Source organism: Nyctibius grandis, chromosome 6 (assembly GCF_013368605.1).
Source record: "Nyctibius grandis isolate bNycGra1 chromosome 6, bNycGra1.pri, whole genome shotgun sequence".
Lineage (NCBI taxonomy): Eukaryota > Metazoa > Chordata > Aves > Nyctibiiformes > Nyctibiidae > Nyctibius > Nyctibius grandis.
Genome location: NC_090663.1, coordinates 2,009,133 through 2,023,985, shown reverse-complemented (window position 1 = coordinate 2,023,985; position 14,853 = coordinate 2,009,133).

The following is a 14,853-nucleotide window of genomic DNA, read 5'->3' as shown; positions in this document are numbered from 1 at the left end:
TTGTTTGATGGGGGGACTCCAGCTGATGAGCTTTTCAAAGGAGAAATCTGTTTCCTCTTTAGACTTTTGGACAGAGGGACTGTAGCATCCAATGGTTGGGAGTGGATCCTGGACATGATTTAGTGAGGAGTAAGGCACACATTTTTACCTAAAGGAGATACTTGGTCATTGATCAAAATAATTCAGCACTATCTCAACGTTTGTAGAGCAAGATGTGTCTAATCTGGTTAAGCCAGGCCTAGGGCAGATCACAGAACCACAGAATCAAACAGGTTGGAAGAGAGCTCAGGGATCATCGAGTCCAACCATTGCCCTGACACTACCCTGTCAACCAGACCAGGGCACTAAGTGCCATGTCCAGGCTTTTCTTAAACACCTCCAGAGATGGTGACTCCACCACCTCCCTGGGCAGCCCATTCCAATGGCTAATGACCCTTGCTGAGAAGAAATGCTTCCTAATGTCCAACCTCAACCTCCCCTGGCAAAGCTTGAGGCTGTGTCCTCTTGTCCTATCGCTAGTTGCCTGGGAGAAGAGGCCAACTCCCACTGCGCTACAACCTCCCTTCAGGTAGTTGTAGACTGCAATAAGGTGACCTCTGAGCGTCCTCTTCTCCAGGCTAAACAACCCCAGCTCCCTCAGCTATTCCTCGTAGATCTGATCACCAAGGGGGATCTCTTTGGTTTGCAGGTGTTCAGCCCAAAATCAATGGCGTGTTATTCAGCATATTTGGTGAAAACTACTTTTCCCCTTTCCAGGGCACAATGTTGTGCTTGTAGAAGCCTTTACCAGCCCTTCACCTTGTGTCAGCTTTTAAACAATGAGCAAATCATCACACCTATGTCTCATAGGAGCAGACTGGCAGCCTTTAAATCTCCTTCAACAGCAGCTAGGGAACTGAGATTAAATGGCATGAAAAGCCAAGATTTGTGGCCCTTGCAACATCTATGATTTATGGTCCAGAGACACAGAAAAAGACTTTTTTCTATCCCACCCCTTATTAAGCTCTTCCATTGACTGCTAGTTAAATTTTATCTGGGAATTGCTCACAATAAACATTTAAATCTCCAACAGCATATTGAATAACATCTTTCCAAGAAGCATAAATAATGCAGAACCATGTCTTCAGCCATCTGCGTGCAATCACATACTGTTTATGTTTCAAGCCCTGGTCCAGTGAACTTCAGGATGTAATGTTTTGGAGAGACACATCAGACATAAAAGTTCCTCCATAACCCACCAGCACTGGTACAAAGTGGAGATGACAATTCTGTCTTGTGGTTGATGCAAAAGCCGTCACACCTTCAGGGGAAGAAAAGCTGTGGCTGGAAACCAAATGGTTTATAGTTACTTGGCTGTGTTTATTCATGGAGAAACAAAGGCCCCAAGAACATTGGTCCTCAGGTGCGTTGGGCAGGCACATCCTCAAAGTACAAGCACCCTACAAACAACAGTGCTTCTCTGTCTCAAGTGACAGCTGCTTCCTTGTATTGTTAATGTTTTAGCTACACCTCATGCTATGTCATAGTTGGCTGCCCGCAGCCTGCAGACTCTCTGAGGGCACCAGAAGTTACTTCAAAAGACAACTAGAAAGTCCATTTACTGTCAGTCTTTTACCCCTTAAGCTATATTCACATGCCTTGGTGGGCTTTCCTCATCAGCAGCAAGGGTTGAATCAAAGAAGGTTTGTGAAGAAATTAGAGAATGCAAATATATTATGATGGAACACCTTTTCATGATGCATTCCCTAAATTGTGTTTGGTGTCCAAAGCACCACTGTGAGGTTTTTTATGATTGTGGGCATGAGATATAGAATATCTTGGTGGTTTACCCCATGTCACACAGGTTAAAACACATCTCAGAGCAGATCCTTGTTTCCAGCCCAGTGAACAGCCAGCAAAACACAGCCTCTTCCCAGTCCATCTTGGGGGATCAGGCCAGTTTACAGCCACACATCCACCAGCTGACTAATGCTGATTCAGATGACTCAAACATTTTTCTTTGCCTCTTTCTTAGACAACTGAGAGCTAAAAATGACTGCAGGAGAAGACCTTGGCTGAAGGAGCAACTTGCAACCCTCTCACCTAGATGGTGAAGAGGACAACAGAAGGTTCAAGACCCCTCATGGTGCTTTTACTAAGACTTTCAGCTCCTTGGAGAGAAGAAAATTCTCCTCTGGTATGTGAGACTGACATGATGCAAAATGGGGCAGCTGTTCTCCAAACTAGCATGGTACTGCTGCAAAACAAACAGTTAAAAAATATGAAGCAACAACTTGAGAGAAAAAATATATTACACTGAAAATGCTTAGATGTACACTGCGTGGCACAGTATTTGCATCCACAGCCTTTGACCAATGGATTTTGGCTCATAAAGTGTCTCAAAACCCCGTAAAGTGTCTTAAAATCCTGTGTCATGGCTGTCAGGCTGAGGAAGAGACTTTTCCTCCTCCACCCAGTAAAGCTGTGCTGGGCAGTAGCCAACACGGCAAATTTGGGCTACTCCAACGTGGGAGCACATCTCAGCATTTCACACACTGGCAAGTTTGCTAATTACTGTGGGGACTAAAATGACATGGGCATTGGTTGAACTGACTGCTTGGAGGTGGCTTGAAAATAATTTACAGATATATTTGTATGTTTTGTAGGAAGAAGTGGACAATCTAGAAAGTTCTGTGACAAAATTTCCATTTTTTTTTTTTAATCATAGGTTTTCTGTTGTCAACAGGCTGACTATGTGTGGGTGGGTGCTACAGAAAGAGAAAGGACAAAAATTGCTGTGCTTTCACCACAGTTTTTCCAAGTTTGTGATTTTCCTTGTTTTATTTTTCTTTCGTTTTGACAAATCAATCCTCGGTTACGGAAAACTTACAGAAAAATAAACATTTCACCTTTCCATCTGACTTTTTTTGGCTGAGAGTAGAATTGCAGTGCTGGAGTTGATATGGACTGTGACTGACTGGTTTGCATGGAGGGTGGAGAGATGAAAGTATCATCCTTCCAGGCCACCCACTGCAGGAAGTGTCCTAGACCTTATAACAAGGGCGAGTTCACATGCCATTCACACAAGCCTCTTGTTATTATCTTGTTATCTGAAGATGAGTTCAAATAAATTTCTTGCATAAATTTTCTTATATACAGGCTATGTGATAACTCTTCTGCACTAGTGACCTTGTGAGCATATTGACTTTGAAGGAATTGATGGGACCCCACTGGTGCCTCTCCAAGGAAATCCTTCAGAAGATTGTTCCAGGTTTCGGGGGGAACCAATTGAGGGTTTCCATTCACTACCTCTATGGTCCAGGGGGGTGGTTAAGGAAGCAAATAATCTGCATTTGCAGTCATGGCTTATTATAGAGGGAGAGGGATGACACAGAAGTTGAGTGAAGATGATAGGAGCCGGGCTAAAAAGACACGAGGATGATGAGGGGTTTCACAGACTCAAACAGGAAAATTAGTTTCTCATTAATGTCTCATTTTGGAAAAATATTTGTCTGGGTCAGCTCCCAGAGATAGATTTCCCACCCTTTCTCTAAGAATTTTGCTCCAGCCCTGTACAGTTTACTCTAAAGCCCCCAAATTAGTGTTTTTCTAAGTATTTTGCCAAGAATGTTTCATACTTCCGTAATATCTGGCTCCAATTCAGTCAAAAATATAATGTGAATAGCTTTTCTGATGATGTTATATTGTAGGCTTTACTCCTGTTTTTGGACCAAATGAAGAAGCAAAGAGGAAATGCAAACTGGGGAAGAAAATGAAAGCGATGGAATATCTCCAAAGCTCAAAACAAATAAAAAATGTTTGGGTTTGAGTTCTGGGCATACATTCAGGATGGCCTGGTTTTATTTAGACGGGGTGGCCCATTTCTGTGTTTATTAGGATCACTACACTAATGAAGGCTTAAAGAGAAATGCCGCAAGAACAAACGCTGGGAAAGTCTTTTATGCATCTAATGACACAATTTCCATAGTAAATGCCTAATGTTTAACGAGTATTTTATTCTTTCCCAATTTACAAGTTTATAGTTAACTTTTGTAGCTGCTCATCAGTAATTAGCCGTCTGTTTAAAAGGAACCTGTGAACTATACAACCACATGTTCATTCCAGTGATGGTAACAAAAAGAAGAACAAAAAACTTGGGCACTTCCTTTAGAGAAATATTTGATTACAGGTAGTTGAAAGAAAGCCAGAAAAAAAAAAGAGCAAGGGATTACACAATGGGTAAAACACAAGGGAGAAAGAAATGGGACAAAATGTCTGAATCTGAAGGGAATTTCCCCAGTTATGAGAATATTTCCAAGAGCTGAGAAATCTGGAATAACGCTGGTTTCATGTGCCAAGTTCGTCACCTGTCCCATTGATATAAGGCTTGTGGTCACCATGGAAATTTCACAAGGGGACTCAAAATTTTGGAGAAATAAAGCTTTCTTCTGATACAGAAGGGACGAGTTATTACGGAGCTAGAGGAGGAATCATGTTGCTAGTCCCTCTGAGGGGAAAGATCCCAAACTGGCCAAACCACTGTAAGACACCAGATCGCATGGTGTATTAGCTGTCGTTCAGCTATGTTCATGCAGCTTTGTCCAGAAACAAAGTGAGGAGAAACCCTGGAATTCAAAGTGCATCTTTGCTCATCAAAGGCATCTCACAGACGTGAAATAGTCGACAGCAAGGCAATAGCATAAAGAAATCTCCTAAAGTCAGAGATTAAGGGGGCTCCTTGTCACTGGCCATAAAGCCTTATAGAAAATCATAAAAACTAGCCTTTCCATTTGCACTGAGCAATCGCTGTGACCAAATTATAATGAAAACTAAGAGTTAAAACCAAGTGCAAAGAAGGTACTTTGCAAAAATATTTGTTGAAACACACTCTGAATCTTACTGCTGACCAACAGTGTTCAGGGAAAGGTGAAGTCTGTGTCTAGGAATGGAATTGAGTTTCCAGGCAGATATTAACAAAGTCATTTATTGTGCAGGCCCATAACCTCGCTACCAAACACAATAATTGGGTGTTTAACCTTTATCCTGATAACATAAACTAGTCATGCTCTTCTTTTTCTCAAGCATTGCCTATGGCTGAAGTCTGTGGAAAATGGCAAATACAATTTATGTATATGTGTATAAAGTCTGGATGTGCATCTAGGCCAGGTATCTGTCATCCAGCATAAGACCAATGAATCAGATCCCTCTTAACGCCCACTAATCATCACTGATATCAACAGTCAGATGATGGTAACCGAGTTTAGCACATGAGCTCGTGTTCCTCAGTAGTCTGATTGGGTGTTGGTTTGGGTGTTAAGCCTCCCATCCGGATTAGCATCATTACAGCTCTCATGGAACAAACGACTCTGAGAGATTGCACACAACTGTCCTTGGAGGTATCTTGTCCACAGAAGAAAGGGCAAGAAAGACCATACAAAGGGTCAATAGATCCCGTAAGGTATATTTTGTCTTCTCTCCAATTCCCCCTTGACCATCCTGTTCAACCACTGACACTTCTGGAGGGTATGTTACCTCGAGGGGCACAGAGACTGCTTTCTAAACCACCTCAGTTACTCCAGTGGCTGGACAACTTTTGTGCTTCCCAACACTCGAGGCTACCTTCAGCATGAGAGTTTATGCACATTGGATCTGCTGCAGAGCTGAATTACATCAGCAGGAGCTTTTGTATTCCTTCCAATAGGCTTTGATATTTGTCCATGTTGGTCCTAGCAGTGCTGTACTTCCCTGCTCCATGGTCACATCCCACATTTTCCATGGACAGGGAGTGTACAAGAGTTCAACCCTGACCTTTCTGGAGATGTAGGAACACCACACTGAGGAGGTGGAGGGCAGCACTTACAAGTGGTTATGATGGATGGGAGGGAGACAAACCTGGCAACAGGTCTTTACTCCTCCACGGGCCCTTCTTCTGAATAGTAGCCTCAAGTTCTCAAGAAAATCTCAAGAAATATAAATCCATTGCGCTACATTTTCTAACCCTGAGTTGCACCACATCAGGGCAGTTTAGGAGATTGTGAAGCCACTGACCTTGCAGATCTATGACCTCTTGGTGTCTAATTTCAGGTTGTTGGAATTCACAGCAAAAATAATGTTCCAAATTCATCTAGCATTTGACCAAAATTAATCTAGCAGGGAGATTCAGCAGGCTTTTTTCCAATGGCCTGCAATGTGTTATATTTTTTCCATTTCTATTGGGCACATGTTCCCACACAGTGACTGGATTTTCAAATAAGACACATGACAAAGTCCGGTATCTGGTTGGCTGAAGCAGGAAGGCACAGAGGTAGGAGAACCAGGGTAGGTGTAGTAGAGCACAAGAGAGCAGGAAAGGTGAGTGGAAGCAAACAGAAAGCCCAACAGTATGCAAAGTGATCAGGACATCATCGAGTGACTTCTTTTCACTGCTGATCCTCCCTCTGTGTAGGCATCAACCATATGAAGACATCACTAGAGGCCATGCTGCCTGCATGAAGGCCATTCAAGACAAATCTGTCATCATGTCAAGCAGGGTCACGGTTGTGCAAATAGGGTCACAAGGAAGACCAAGCCGCTTTCCCCATGGACCTCCAGATTATAGCACAGCTCAGAGAAAGAAGAGGAGCATTTGCATCAGTAAAGCAGAAGAGCTCTTGGAAGTGACAGCATGCCATTCATATTTCTCATACTTTTTAGTTTGCTGCATTCTGAGGTCTTTACTGAAGGCATTAAGTTGGTGACTTCATAAACATCTAAAAAGGAGAAGCTGAGGAAAGTACAAATGAGTTTCACCTCGGGTTTAATTACTATAATTTTCTCTCATAATGGTAATTTCAGTAATTAATGGCTGCATTCTTCTATTGTTGCAGTATTTGGAGATGACACAAAATGAGCAAGTGTTTTTGTTTCAGTGACAAAAGGAGAAGATTAGCTGGTTGAATGCTGATAGGAAATGTTTGGTGGGAGGAATAAGCAAGGAAAGACTGATAACAAGTTTAGTGGTATTGTTTCTTCGCTGTATTATCTCTATTTTACTGGAAGGCCACCGCAGCAAAAGCAATGATCTCATGGGATTCTGAAAATCCCTTTCTCCTCCAAGGAGCTCAGTGGCTTCAGTAGCTGGATGGACACCTCAGGACAGCTATACCCATCACACAATATGAAAAAAGCACTTTCTCAACTGGGAGCATACCAAGGTGCTCATTTAAAAGGTCTTGGTTCAAATTTCACCTCTTCCCAGATTTCACCGCTGATCACTCAGCCTCTCTCCCTGGACACCGTCCCATTAGTGAAGAGAAGAGTCTCTTCTTTCCTGCTTCCATGGAAGGTCCCCAGAAGGGCTTGTGGTCTCCCTGTGGTTTGAACCAAAACTTGGCCAACGGGAATCCCAGCACACGTGTTTTTTGTGGTTTTCTTTTTAAATTCAAATGAAATCTCCAATGTAGTTCAATAGTAATAATAATAAGAAGAATAACTATTAATAATAATAATAATAAACATACATGTTAACTTTTTGGATTCCTACCCAGTGATGCAGGAGTTATATGCCCCATGGCAGCTAGCACTTCCCAAATGACACTATCTGAAATAAGTTTCTGGCATCAAGCTGTGACTGAAGAGGGAGGTATCCCCTATGCAGATGGTCTGGCTAGCACTGCTCACATGAGGACCGACTGCCTCTCTTCCCCACAGAGGTCTGTAGTTACAAAGTCTTAATGAGCAACTGGACTTTGCTGTCACACCCTCTTCAGAGGGTTATTTAGGTGACAAGAGGTACCTTCTGCATTCAGCTAGCTGGAGACTTGCTAGATGTTTCCAATATAAATTAACCTGTCTCTAAAGACTATAATCTCATGACTTTGTTTCAAAGGCTAGAAGGCAGGGAGATAATGAAATCCAGACTTCATCTGCAACCTTCCCAGGAAAAATACAATGATTTCATACATACCTGGTCCCAGAATGGGACCATCAGCTCACAGAGGTCCCTCTGGAAGCACAATGAGATTTTCTGCATTTAATATATTCACCACCACATTTCACTGGGGGAGGTTGAGTTTCACCTCATGATGGTGATTTTTTTTTCCCTTTTCCTTGCCAACTGATTTCTGTTTGTTCATCACCTTCCACTCGTGCTTTGACAATGAGGGAGGATGTTCATGACTGTGTGTCATTTCTGTTCCCATTCTGGGACTAGGGACTTGACTCAATGCTTTTTGTGCCTTCCGTTGATGTTGCTTAAAACCAACCCTGGTATCTTACACTGCCAAACTGCACCTGTCAGAAAGGTTACAGAAGCCTGTCCAGATACATGTGCCATTTTTTTGGCTCGCTCTCCCCATCTTTTACTGCCATATGTTTGTTAGCTGCAGAACTGGGAAAGAGAAGCATTTAAGCACTGCTTCAGCAATAGAGCTTTTTCCCTGAGGCTCAGAGACTAGATGTAGTGAGTGGCTAAGAAATCAACCATGAGGAGTTCCCTACTTTAAAAAATAAGTCCTTTGGTTTGGTTTTAAAAGTTTGAAACCCTAAAAAAAAAAATAATGTTTCCTAAATGAGAAGGCTAACCTATACTTTGCCTTCTCCACAGTGCTCCTTTCCTGTACGTGGTAGTCCCTGCACTGCAGCTGCTGGGTTGGAAACTCATGAGTGCTTCTAGCCATGCCCATGCAAAATCAACCTTTTTAATGCAAGCTGACACTGGAGGTGGTTTGAGCCAATACAGCTGATCTTCCATCAAGGCAGGCAGGACCATGACACACACTGTTGGTGCCCAGTTCCCTCCCTCTGATTCATGGTGTTCAGCCATTAAGCACAGAGTTTTACCGAGCAGCTCGCTCTCTTTCTCTCACTGTAGAGAAAAGGATGCTTTCATGCCAACCTTCCACTTCTCTATTTGTTGGTCAATCCAGCCAGGGAGCATTTTTTTCAGTCATAATGTTTTTGCAGCATGGGAGGGCCACAGGAACTATGTGGCATCCCAGCCATGGCAAATGGTATGAATCTGGGTTTGTGTTAATTAACGAGAGGTCTTGCTGATGTTGGACACACTCCATTTCTGACTGGGCAACTCATCCTGGCTCCCAACAGTGGTCTGCCAGGGCTGCCTCTTCCCATACTCACAGCTGGCTACTGTCATGGTGGGAAAATGCCCTCCAGTCCCATTTCATTCAGTTCCACCTTGTTTGCTCCAGTCACAGGCCCTACTCTTCCTCTTCCAAGGCAGCAACTGAGCTGTACTCTTCCAAAAACACAAAGCAACGGAATAGCTGAAACCTCCCTGGGGGTGCCAATTCCCTGCTTGCTAGGAGAAGGGCTCTGCTCCTGCCTGCGGTGGGCTGTTGCTTGCTTTGCCTTCCCACGACCCTTGTTCCCAGCTCTTTGTTTTGAGAATGACCAGGTGGAAATCCGGTCATTAACTGTGGTATCTTCTGCTGAAGACGGAGTTACATGAATCCAGGAACAGGATACAGTCTTGCACCAAGGGGGGAATTTGAAGTGAGAGGAGGGGACTGCACATATTGACTACAGAGCTGATTTATCTCAAGTCCTTTCTACACTACATGAACTCCTCTCTGCTTTCCAGAGGTTGTTCTTCCCGTTGGACTGGTGCTATTAGAAGTCCAAGCCAGAGGGTGGAGATCATATTGAAGTCACTTATATACTACTTCCACCTGGCTTTCCACTTCTGTTGTGTTTGCTCCATCCCTCTCAGGGATGAGTCTGGGGCCCTCACCTTGGTGATACCTCACCCCACAGAGACAAGGTCAGAGGCATTTCACAAAGGGATTTATAAGAGTGAACCTCGTCCAGTGTTTTAATACAGTCAAATCTAGAGTAGAGCACGTGTTTGGCAGCACCAGGGCATCAGGAAAGGAAAGCAGCGAAGAAGGTGCCACATGCCTATTTGTTAACAGCAGTGCTGGCTTACTTCTTTGCTTTCCTGACCTATTTATTCCATCCTGCTTTGCATCATCCTACAAAAATATTTTGGAAGAGGCCTCGTGTTGGACTGCCAAGTAGAGATCTGGCTCAGAGCATCGCGTTGGAGGCTGCTAAGTGGGCAGAAGCAGGAGTGGGGTAGCACAAGCAGGAGTGAAAGAAAGGAGCATGGAGCTTTGCAGAGGAGAGAGTAAAGGCAGGAATCCCCTGATCCAGCATCCCTCCATGGACCACATACCGTCAACAACCACCTGAGGAAGGTGCAAACATGGTAAGTGGTACTAGTGTGTGATTTGGGTGAAGGAGCACTGCCATTAACTCACTGTGCAGGACCAGGTGTCACTGCAAGACAACACAACACGTGGTCAGACTGATGTGAGAAAAGATCTGGTTTAAACAACCTATTCTTCCCCTTTCCTTTTTCAAAACTACTTTATATACACATGTAAAATCATCTTAGGGATCTGGTTTAGAGCCCAGGGCCCTAAGAGTTCATCCAATACAACTGCGGTGTAACCACAGAGCAGGGAAGGATGGGCAGTGGTGGCAGGGTGGAGAAGGGGTGAAGACAAATCTCAAGCCATTTTCATCCCCACAATATGCCTGCATCTGTAGCTCCCCATGGCAGATACGGGAGAAAAAAAGTGTGGTTTAGTTCAAGCTTTTAAAAACAATCCTCCCACAAACACAATATGCAAAAAAAAAACCCAAAAAGGTATTCAATTGTAGTTTGAACCACACCTGGAATAAACCCTTTGTTTCCTTGTTTCAGCTTCTTCTAAAAATAAAGCCTAACAGGGGTCAATTTTGAAACATCACTTCAAACCTCCAAAAAGGAAGTATTTTGCACTAAAATTCACAATCAAAAACCATTCCACATCCTCCAAAAAAATCCCAAACTCTTTGTTATGTGCTTTTAATCAAAATGTTTTGCTAAGTCCAGCCAGAACGAACAAGCATTTCTGGTCAGCCTGAATAGATACTTTTTTCCAGGGAGGTAAAATATTCTACCAAATGTATGTATTTATTTATTATGCATTTTGGCTGTAAATACAAACGCTGCTTTATGCCCACAAAATGCACAAGCTATCATTTAAAAAAATGTTTATATTAACACTGGAAGTTGGGCGTACTGCCTAGCAGAGAAAATAATGTCAATTACCCACACAAATAGCTTTCCAAATCTCTCAGTGCCTGCTTTCTGCATGAGCAGTTAGATTCATAGAAATTAGAGACAGGAAAATATCTTATTAGCGTATCTCATCTACCTCACTGCTAGCAAAGGATTGTCCCCCACTGAGTGTTTTCTAGTTAGGTTTGCCCAGCCTACATTTAAAATTATGAGGGTCTCTAGAGTAGCCTGGCTTTTTTTATCTGTATCTCTTCATTAGCAAGTAGAAATATTTAAATTCTGCTGTGGAAAACAGTGACTTGGAGTCTGGTGTCTGTATAAAAGTGTCTCACCTGTAGTCAACATGCAAGAACTGAGGACAAGCACTCCCCTAGGCTCAGATTTGCAGAGGTAATGGGCCCTGGAGGTGATGTTTCCATCACCCCTTGATGGCCTGTGGTGGATAGGGATGGAAGCTCGGTTAGACAGAGTTGCTCCTCTTCCTCCAGCCTCTCCCAGTGGGAGCCTGCAGAGCAGTTTCCATCTGTGGCCTCTCTGACCATGTCCCTGCCCAGCCACTCTCTTGCAGCCCAGCTGGTTTTGTAGGCAGATGGGTGCTCTCTGTGAGATTCTGCTTCAGCATGGGCTGGACTCTGTGACCTGCTGTATTCCCCAACTGAGCTGTTCCTGCAGTACATTGGCCTCCATGGGCACCACATCCAGACAGAAATCAAAAATGCCCAGAACAGGGCACCCACAGAATCACAGAATCAATCAGGTTGGAAGAGCTCTCTGGGATCATCGAGTCCAACCATTGCCCTGACACCACCATGGCAACTAGACCATGGCACTAAGTGCCATGTCCAGTCTTTTTTTAAAAACCTCCAGAGATGGTGACTCCACCACCTCCCTGGGCAGCCCCTTCCAATGGCTAATGACCCTTGCTGAGAAGAAATGCTTCCTAATGTCCAACCTGAACCTTCCCTGGCGAAGCCAACCTCCACCAGTACACAGTGACAGCCACATGCAATTTCCTGGGCTGCCCAGGGAAAGTCTGAGATCTGCACTAGCCACAGCTCCCTGGGGTCCTTTGCACTGAAAGGCACTTGTTAACATGGATGAGAACAGCTCAAGGAGACTGCAAAGCTCTGTGAAGTCCTAGGTCAATCTCTTGGGCTACATATGTAGTTGCTCAGCAAAAGGGGCCAATGCATCTCACTCATCCCCCTCCCATGGCAACCTTCAGCTGCTCCATGGATTGGTTTCTGGTGTAACTCCCTTGCTGATGCTCAGCCTAGAGCCTTTATACATAGGGAAATATGGTCACTGCTGAGACTGGACTTGCAGGGAGGTCCCAAATCTGATGTGGCTGCAGCTGCTGTTGACGGTTGCTCCATGATGGACACAGCCCACTGCCTCTAGCAGCCCCCTTCCTTGGAGTAGCCCTGCCATCCTTGCAACCAAGACGCTGCAGGTTGCAATGCCTTCGAGGAAAAAAAAATACAAGATGATGGTGCAATCTCTAGTCCTGGGACTTTCTTGTCCAAGCTCAGCTCGGTGGGTGCCAAGTGGAGAAGAGGGGAAATGTGCTAAAGCTTTGTTTACCCGCCAGGTCTCTCCAGGATCTCAGCAATCAGCTTTTGAATTTGATAGCACCTGCATGCCTGTGGCTCACGTCCAGCCAAAACAACTTTGACAGTGAAACCCTGTCATATTATTTTTAAAGGTCACCATAAGCGAGCTGGGCTCCTTCTATCAACTTATTAGTTCTTTACTTAAACCAGCTTAAAGATAAACTTCCCGTGGTGAATTACAGTCTAGCAGCATGCTATTCTGTGATAAGAACAATCCATAGGGCCCGAGACACTCTCTGCTCCAGAAATCGCTGATAACAGCACACCTGTTTGGTGAGGCACGAAGTTATCTGCCATAATCATAATGCACCTTCTACTCCATCTGGGCACTGGGCACATAAGCAACTGCTGGGGCAAATAAGATTTCCTGGGCATGGTTTCTAGTTTTGGCAAAAAAATTAGCTAATTCATTGCTGCTTTTAGGCAGAGGTATCTGTGTATTCTTCAGAGCCTATCTTGTTATCTCAGTCCTGATGATGCTCTGATTTGTCTGCGTGTAACCCACTCCATGTCCTCCAAGTTCAGCATCAATACGTCATGTATGAGTCATCTCTGCAGTCCCACAGACCAGGTGAGGGTCAATTCAGCTGCTGACCTTGAATATTGTGTCCATTTCTGGGCCCCACACTTCAAGAAAGATGTTGAGGTGTTGGAGCGAGTCCAGAGGAGGGCGACCAAGCTGGGGAAGGCTCTGGAGGGTCGGACCTCTGAGGAATGGCTGAGGGAGCTGGGGGTGTTTAGCCTGGAGAAGAGGAGGCTCAGAGGTGACCTTACTGCAGTCTACAACTACCTGAAGGGAGGTTGTAGCGCAGTGGGAGTTGGCCTCTTCTCCAGGCAACTAGCGATAGGACAAGAGGACACAGCCTCAAGCTTTGCCAGGGGAGGTTCAGGTTGGACATTGGGAAGCATTTCTTCTCAGCAAGGGTCATTAGCCATTGGAAGGGGCTGCCCAGGGAGGTGGTGGAGTCACCATCTCTGGAGGTGTTTAAGAAAAGCCTGGCCATGGCACTTAGTGCCATGGTCTAGTTGCCATGGTGGTGTCAGGGCAATGGTTGGACTCGATGATCCCAGAGGTCTCTTCAAACCTGATTGATTGATTGATAACAGCAGTAAACCCCTGGCAGAATTAAACTTTCCTGGAAGTTGTTCTTCCAAGCTCCTGTTTTCAGTGGTTGCAGGCATTGCCAAACTTGAACAGTTCAACCTGAAATTTTTGGCATAGTGGGTATCCAGCCCAGGGTGTGTGGTCTTGGAAAGCTTTAACTGATATATGGCAGATATCTCTGATTAGAGAATATTTGTGTTATTAAAAATAAAATTATAACAATAGTGATCCTTCCTACATGGCGTGGGGAGGGATTCCCAGCATGCTTTTTCTAGGAAACTGGGTTGCACCAGTACCAAGGGTGAAAATGTGTGGAAAACCTGTAGACTGTGCTTTACTGCTGGCTCTCAGTGTGATGGAAACAGCTGATTTCAGACAGAGCTGGATCGGTTCACTTTCTGAGTAGCAATCTCTTACCCTTCCCTTCCAGTCCTGTCCCATGGGCATCTCAGTGCCAGCCAGAAATGACAGAACAGGTTTCCAAGCCACAGAAAAGCCCCAAAAGTGCATCGCTAATGTAAGCAAGATGGTGATTTGCACCCAACTTGGAACAGACGGCTGACCCATCGCTCCCTGAGGGGAGAACAGCTTTCTCTGCTTCTCTCCACTGCTAACTCTAGGTCCCCACTAGCAGCACTCTCATAGGAGGGTGGAGGTTGGTAAAACCACTTCTGACATCATTTGTGCTAGATGGACCACATGTACATGGTGGTTGGGAGGGTGATGGGATGATGCCCCCCTTTCCTTACTGCATTGCTGGAAATCCTCTAGGACACAACCATGCCTACACCCCATGGTTCAGGCAACAAGTTATGTCCTCTTCCCAGACATCAGGCTGTTCACACAAGAGGGTTTTTTTGCCTTCAGGTGTATGAAGGCATCCTGAAGTCCCTGTCCATGCCAGGAAGTGTTTCATCCTATAGACATAAGAACTGACCAACCATCCCCACCTCAGTTTCAGGACTGCTGCAAGCTGGGTTGGGTGTCAGTCTGAGACCCTCCAATTAGAAGGCTTGTGCAGCTGAAAATCATACCTGGTCACAGAGATGCCTTCTGCTCCAGGTTGAATCTCAAATGCAGGCTACCAG